Consider the following 7,500-nt stretch of genomic DNA (forward strand, 5'->3'; position numbering starts at 1 on the left):
TCTCCAGTGGCTCTGCCGCACGAAGCCGTGGACCGGCAATGACTCCACCCGCACCCGTTCGTGGACCACCCCAACCGCCAAACGCGCACCTCCAGCGGATGAACGGCGGACGTTTCCCGCACTCGTAAAGTGCAATCCACCCCTATAACTTGCGTTTCATGAAGAGTTATTTCCAATATGCGACATTCCCGCTGTCCCTATACATGAGCCGCGACCTGTACCACTTACGAGCGAGAGACGCGATCGCGTTGCTCACTGTACGGCGTCCGATACCGAGCCATCAGCATGTCGGTCCCCATTCGCGTTGCACTCGCACTCGCACTCGCACTCGCAGTCGCAAAAACGTGGGGCAAATATATTACGCGGAAGAGTTATAACAGACCGAGCCCCACTGCATGGGGGGAGTCTTTGTCACTAATGTACACAGATGGAACATTTTGGACTGGAACCAGATTACCCGTACACACGGCGCTGATTAGTAATCAATGCAGAGCCATCAAATTACAGAATATATATACAACTGTCCGTATACATGCTGAAAGAGTGTGCCCACAATGGGAACCACACGTCAGCCAGACACTCTCATCACGCACCACTCTCTGCTTCTAACGGGCGCACATACAATATGTAAGCACCAGCATGGAACAACATCCAGTGCATCCTCTCCGCCACATTACACAATCCACACTATCACAACCAGACCAGGAGGTCCATGCGGAAAATAGAATATCCCCCCCTTTCGACATCCACCATTGCGCAGATAAGGCACCAATACCCACACATGTCCTATACAACGGTGCACCCAACATCACAATAGTACCTCCTGTCACAGCCCACAAACAATGACCTGAGTCAAAGACACAGGTCTGACACAAGCATAGAATTGGAGCGCCGCCTCTAATAAGCCAAAGGTGCATCCTGACGTGACAAATCTCATCATGTCACAAGCATTCACTTACTATAATCACTATCAACGAACGTGCCGCCCCCGCCCCCCCCCCCCCTACACCTTTCCTTACAACAACGTGTAACCTAACCTAACCTATGTTGTACCTTAACCTAACCTATGTTGTGCCTTAACCTAACCCATGTTGTGCCTTAACCTAACCCATGTTGTGCCTTAACCTAACCCATGTTGTGCCTTAACCTAACCCATGTTGTGCCTTAACCTAACCCATGTTGTGCCTTAACCTAACCCATGTTGTGCCTTAACCTAACCCATGTTGTGCCTTAACCTAACCCATGTTGTGCCTTAACCTAACCCATGTTGTGCCTTAACCTAACCCATGTTGTGCCTTAACCTAACCCATGTTGTGCCTTAACCTAACCCATGTTGTGCCTTAACCTAACCCATGTTGTGCCTTAACCTAACCCATGTTGTGCCTTAACCTAACCCATGTTGTACCTTAACCTAACCCATGTTGTCCCCTAACCTAACCCATGTTGTCCCCTAACCTAACCCATGTTGTCCCCTAACCTAACCCATGTTGTCCCCTAACCTAACCCATGTTGTCCCCTAACCTAACCCATGTTGTCCCCTAACCTAACCCATGTTGTCCCCTAACCTAACCCATGTTGTCCCCTAACCTAACCCATGTTGTCCCCTAACCTAACCCATGTTGTCCCCTAACCTAACCCATGTTGTGCCTTAACCTAACCCATGTTGTGCCTTAACCTAACCCATGTTGTCCCCTAACCTAACCCATGTTGTCCCCTAACCTAACCCATGTTGTCCCCTAACCTAACCCACGTTGTCCGCTAACGTAACCCACGTTGTCGCCTAAACCTGCTCTGTAATTGTTATACGACTCGTTCAATTAGTGTAGTGTTGCCCACCCGCAACCCTCGCAATATAGTTCGCTACTCGCACTGCCCGCTCCCCTGTGTATCGCTTCATGTTAAACACCTTGCAAGTCTTGCTGACTTTCCACATGCTCCTGCTGTACACTGTAATGTGGATGGCAGCAGGACGTACATGCCGCCCCCCCCCCACCCCTCCCCACGTCCCCACGTCCCCACCTTGCCCCCTGCCTTCGCAAGCTGGTTGGTGACAAGTTTGCATGTTCAATGCCCTTCGCATGCGACGTACGCAGGCTACGTTGTGGTGCGGCCTGTGTCAACTGTCCGCTGATGTCGTACGCGTGAACCACAATCTGTACTGCACATTCGTCCTTATGTACTGAATGATACATCGTGGCACATGTGTGACCGTACAACGACTGCGCCCAAAAACGGCGGACCATACAGTGCAAATATTGTGCACGCAGCTACGTGTCGTCTCCCTATGAGAGCTGGATTGCAGTGTGGTACGCCATAGAGACGTGTGGGAGGAACGGACGCCGTGGATGGCGATCAGCATGAGCTGTCTGTTGATGTATTCGGACCTAGTCGTCTCTCCTCACACACCGTGATGGCATGGTGCACCGCGTTCCATATCTGCGACATGCTACAGAGGCCGGTTGACAGTCGTTCGAGCAATGGACATCGCATACGTACGGGGGCCACCTTCCACGTATTGTCTAGGCGTGCACATTTTGTTGCGTGTATGTGGGCAGACGTAGTGTGGCGTGACACCTGACACAGGCATGCAATAATCGTTGAAGTTGCAAATGGCGATGGACGCCTGCGTTTTCTGGTGAAGTTACGCAAATGAAGAAATGGTAACCTGTTGTGGTGCGGTTGTTCTCGCTAGGGGTGAATCGGTGATGGCGACGATAGGTTGAGGTACTAACCGGTTGTTCCAGCGATACCCACCATGCCGACGAAACTGAACGGCATCTGGGTGTGAAGCGATACGCGGCGGTGGCTGGGTGGGACCGTCCCCGGCCGGTGAGGGGGCGCCTCCCGGCGTGCTGGCCGCGCGGTGCGTGGGCGCACGCGCTACAGCCGGCTGGTGGGGGCGGCCAGTGGCAGGCGCGCCGGCCGACGGACGCGGCAGGCGTCGCAGCTGCGCGCCGGCGCACCCTGCGCGCGGCGCCGTGCGGCCAAAGTAGGTCCTCGCGGGCCCGGTGCGAAGCGCGGTGGACATCTTCAGTGTGCTGGTCCGATTGAGGACTGTGTGCGTTGAGGATGCGCCGCCGCCCGGCGCTCGGCGCCGCGACGCCGTCTGCTGCTCGGTCGCCCCAGCGGTTCTCGCTGGTGGTTTGTATCGCAGCTGTGCGGATGTGTTGGCGCGTGCGCTGTGCTGGGAGAGTTCGCTTCGGCACCCAAGTGGGGCTTTTGTCCTTCTGTGGCGCTGGCGTTGGAGCTGCCGGTCACCGTAGGTGGCGCGTGTTGTCTCCCGCCGGCAATGCCACGACAGCACGCTCCCGGGCCTCTGTCGGCAGCGGCAAGCTCAGTTGGGAGCACGGGTGGTCGCACCGAAAGCGTCTACTCGCCTAACTCCGGGCGATTGCGCCTCTCTCGAACCCGACCAAGTACTTGGGACGGCGCTGCGCGCCGCCGGGACCTGAGAGGGTTTCGAGGTGTATTGTGCAGGGGAGCTCAGCCTCCTCCTGTTTGCAGAATGATTGAGCGGACGCTTGCGTGTTCGCGCGGGCCCCCGGGACACACTCCCGGGCGGCCGGCTGCTCAGCTCTAGTTGACGCAGCTCCCTGGTTGATCCTGCCAGTAGTCATATGCTTGTCTCAAAGATTAAGCCATGCATGTCTCAGTACAAGCCGCATTAAGGTGAAACCGCGAATGGCTCATTAAATCAGTTATGGTTCCTTAGATCGTACCCACGTTACTTGGATAACTGTGGTAATTCTAGAGCTAATACATGCAAACAGAGTCCCGACCAGAGATGGAAGGGACGCTTTTATTAGATCAAAACCAATCGGTCGGCTCGTCCGGTCCGTTTGCCTTGGTGACTCTGAATAACTTTGGGCTGATCGCACGGTCCTCGTACCGGCGACGCATCTTTCAAATGTCTGCCTTATCAACTGTCGATGGTAGGTTCTGCGCCTACCATGGTTGTAACGGGTAACGGGGAATCAGGGTTCGATTCCGGAGAGGGAGCCTGAGAAACGGCTACCACATCCAAGGAAGGCAGCAGGCGCGCAAATTACCCACTCCCGGCACGGGGAGGTAGTGACGAAAAATAACGATACGGGACTCATCCGAGGCCCCGTAATCGGAATGAGTACACTTTAAATCCTTTAACGAGTATCTATTGGAGGGCAAGTCTGGTGCCAGCAGCCGCGGTAATTCCAGCTCCAATAGCGTATATTAAAGTTGTTGCGGTTAAAAAGCTCGTAGTTGGATTTGTGTCCCACGCTGTTGGTTCACCGCCCGTCGGTGTTTAACTGGCATGTATCGTGGGACGTCCTGCCGGTGGGGCGAGCTGAAGGCGTGCGACCGCCCCGTGCGTGCTCGTGCGTCCCGAGGCGGACCCCGTTGAAATCCTACCAGGGTGCTCTTTATTGAGTGTCTCGGTGGGCCGGCACGTTTACTTTGAACAAATTAGAGTGCTTAAAGCAGGCAAGCCCGCCTGAATACTGTGTGCATGGAATAATGGAATAGGACCTCGGTTCTATTTTGTTGGTTTTCGGAACCCGAGGTAATGATTAATAGGGACAGGCGGGGGCATTCGTATTGCGACGTTAGAGGTGAAATTCTTGGATCGTCGCAAGACGAACAGAAGCGAAAGCATTTGCCAAGTATGTTTTCATTAATCAAGAACGAAAGTTAGAGGTTCGAAGGCGATCAGATACCGCCCTAGTTCTAACCATAAACGATGCCAGCCAGCGATCCGCCGCAGTTCCTCCGATGACTCGGCGGGCAGCCTCCGGGAAACCAAAGCTTTTGGGTTCCGGGGGAAGTATGGTTGCAAAGCTGAAACTTAAAGGAATTGACGGAAGGGCACCACCAGGAGTGGAGCCTGCGGCTTAATTTGACTCAACACGGGAAACCTCACCAGGCCCGGACACCGGAAGGATTGACAGATTGATAGCTCTTTCTTGATTCGGTGGGTGGTGGTGCATGGCCGTTCTTAGTTGGTGGAGCGATTTGTCTGGTTAATTCCGATAACGAACGAGACTCTAGCCTGCTAACTAGTCGCGTGACATCCTTCGTGCTGTCAGCGATTACTTTTCTTCTTAGAGGGACAGGCGGCTTCTAGCCGCACGAGATTGAGCAATAACAGGTCTGTGATGCCCTTAGATGTTCTGGGCCGCACGCGCGCTACACTGAAGGAATCAGCGTGTCTTCCTAGGCCGAAAGGTCGGGGTAACCCGCTGAACCTCCTTCGTGCTAGGGATTGGGGCTTGCAATTGTTCCCCATGAACGAGGAATTCCCAGTAAGCGCGAGTCATAAGCTCGCGTTGATTACGTCCCTGCCCTTTGTACACACCGCCCGTCGCTACTACCGATTGAATGATTTAGTGAGGTCTTCGGACTGGTACGCGGCATTGACTCTGTCGTTGCCGATGCTACCGGAAAGATGACCAAACTTGATCATTTAGAGGAAGTAAAAGTCGTAACAAGGTTTCCGTAGGTGAACCTGCGGAAGGATCATTACCGACTAGACTGCATGTCTTTCGATGTGCGTGTCGTGTCGCGCAACACGCTACCTGTACGGCTCGCAGTAGCCGTGCGCCGCGTGCGGAACCACGCGTGCCTCTCAAAACTAGCGGCAATGTTGTGTGGTACGAGCGCTGAAGCGCTGGAGCGGCTGGCGTGCGGCACCTGGCGCCTGGCGCCGGTTTTGAATGACTTTCGCCCGAGTGCCTGTCCGCTCCGGTGTGGAGCCGTACGACGCCCGTCGGCCGTGAGGCCGTTGGACACAGAACGCTGGAACAGGGGCCGCCACACGCCTCACTCCCGCCTATGCGACCGTCTCGAAAGAGGCGGCGGAAACTGAGAAAAGATCACCCAGGACGGTGGATCACTCGGCTCGTGGGTCGATGAAGAACGCAGCAAATTGCGCGTCGACATGTGAACTGCAGGACACATGAACATCGACGTTTCGAACGCACATTGCGGTCCATGGATTCCGTTCCCGGGCCACGTCTGGCTGAGGGTCGGCTACGTATACTGAAGCGCGCGGCGTTTGCCCCGCTTCGCAGACCTGGGAGTGTCGCGGCCGCCTGTGGGGCCGGCCGCGTCTCCTCAAACGTGCGATGCGCGCCCGTCGCCTGGCGGTTCGCATACCGGTACTTTCTCGGTAGCGTGCACAGCCGGCTGGCGGTGTGGCGTGCGACACCTCGTACAACGACCTCAGAGCAGGCGAGACTACCCGCTGAATTTAAGCATATTACTAAGCGGAGGAAAAGAAACTAACAAGGATTCCCCCAGTAGCGGCGAGCGAACAGGGAAGAGTCCAGCACCGAACCCCGCAGGCTGCCGCCTGTCGTGGCATGTGGTGTTTGGGAGGGTCCACTACCCCGACGCCTCGCGCCGAGCCCAAGTCCAACTTGAATGAGGCCACGGCCCGTAGAGGGTGCCAGGCCCGTAGCGGCCGGTGCGAGCGTCGGCGGGACCTCTCCTTCGAGTCGGGTTGCTTGAGAGTGCAGCTCCAAGTGGGTGGTAAACTCCATCTGAGACTAAATATGACCACGAGACCGATAGCGAACAAGTACCGTGAGGGAAAGTTGAAAAGAACTTTGAAGAGAGAGTTCAAAAGTACGTGAAACCGTTCTGGGGTAAACGTGAGAAGTCCGAAAGGTCGAACGGGTGAGATTCACGCCCATCCGGCCACTGGCCTCCGCCCTCGGCAGATGGGGCCGGCCGCCCGCGCGGAGCAATCCGCGGCGGGGTCGTGTCCGGTTGCCTTTCCACTCGCCGCGGGGTGGGGCCGTTCCGGTGTGCGGTGGGCCGCACTTCTCCCCTAGTAGGACGTCGCGACCCGCTGGGTGCCGGCCTACGGCCCGGGTGCGCAGCCTGTCCTTCCGCGGGCCTCGGTTCGCGTCTGTTGGGCAGAGCCCCGGTGTCCTGGCTGGCTGCCCGGCGGTATATCTGGAGGAGTCGATTCGCCCCTTTGGGCGCTCGGGCTCCCGGCAAGCGCGCGCGGTTCTTCCCGGATGACGGACCTACCTGGCCCGGCCCCGGACCCGCGCCGCTGTTGGCTCGGGATGCTCTCGGGCGGAATAATCGCTCCCGTCAGCGGCGCTTCAGCTTTGGACAATTTCACGACCCGTCTTGAAACACGGACCAAGGAGTCTAACATGTGCGCGAGTCATTGGGCTGTACGAAACCTAAAGGCGTAATGAAAGTGAAGGTCTCGCCTTGCGCGGGCCGAGGGAGGATGGGGCTTCCCCGCCCTTCACGGGGCGGCGGCCTCCGCACTCCCGGGGCGTCTCGTCCTCATTGCGAGGTGAGGCGCACCTAGAGCGTACACGTTGGGACCCGAAAGATGGTGAACTATGCCTGGCCAGGACGAAGTCAGGGGAAACCCTGATGGAGGTCCGTAGCGATTCTGACGTGCAAATCGATCGTCGGAGCTGGGTATAGGGGCGAAAGACTAATCGAACCATCTAGTAGCTGGTTCCCTCCGAAGTTTCCCTCAGGATAGCTGGTGCT

The 7,500-nt window shown here is 56.5% G+C and overlaps 2 non-coding genes and 1 pseudogene across 2 annotated transcripts; all 3 read left to right on the forward strand.

The window, feature by feature from the left end:
* The first annotated feature begins 3,590 nt into the window (after positions 1-3,590).
* On the forward strand, positions 3,591-5,499 carry LOC124772799. Its single transcript, XR_007014259.1, has one exon. It is a non-coding gene; the product is annotated as a small subunit ribosomal RNA (ribosomal RNA).
* A 351-nt stretch (positions 5,500-5,850) lies between these two features.
* Positions 5,851-6,005, forward strand: LOC124772795. The gene has a single exon (XR_007014255.1). It is a non-coding gene; the product is annotated as a 5.8S ribosomal RNA (ribosomal RNA).
* Positions 6,006-6,193: 188 nt separating this feature from the next.
* The window catches only part of LOC124773080, a 4,223-nt pseudogene continuing 2,916 nt past the window's right edge, over positions 6,194-7,500 (forward strand).

This window comes from Schistocerca piceifrons, unplaced genomic scaffold (genome assembly GCF_021461385.2).
Source record: "Schistocerca piceifrons isolate TAMUIC-IGC-003096 unplaced genomic scaffold, iqSchPice1.1 HiC_scaffold_943, whole genome shotgun sequence".
Classification (NCBI taxonomy): Eukaryota; Metazoa; Arthropoda; class Insecta; order Orthoptera; family Acrididae; genus Schistocerca; species Schistocerca piceifrons.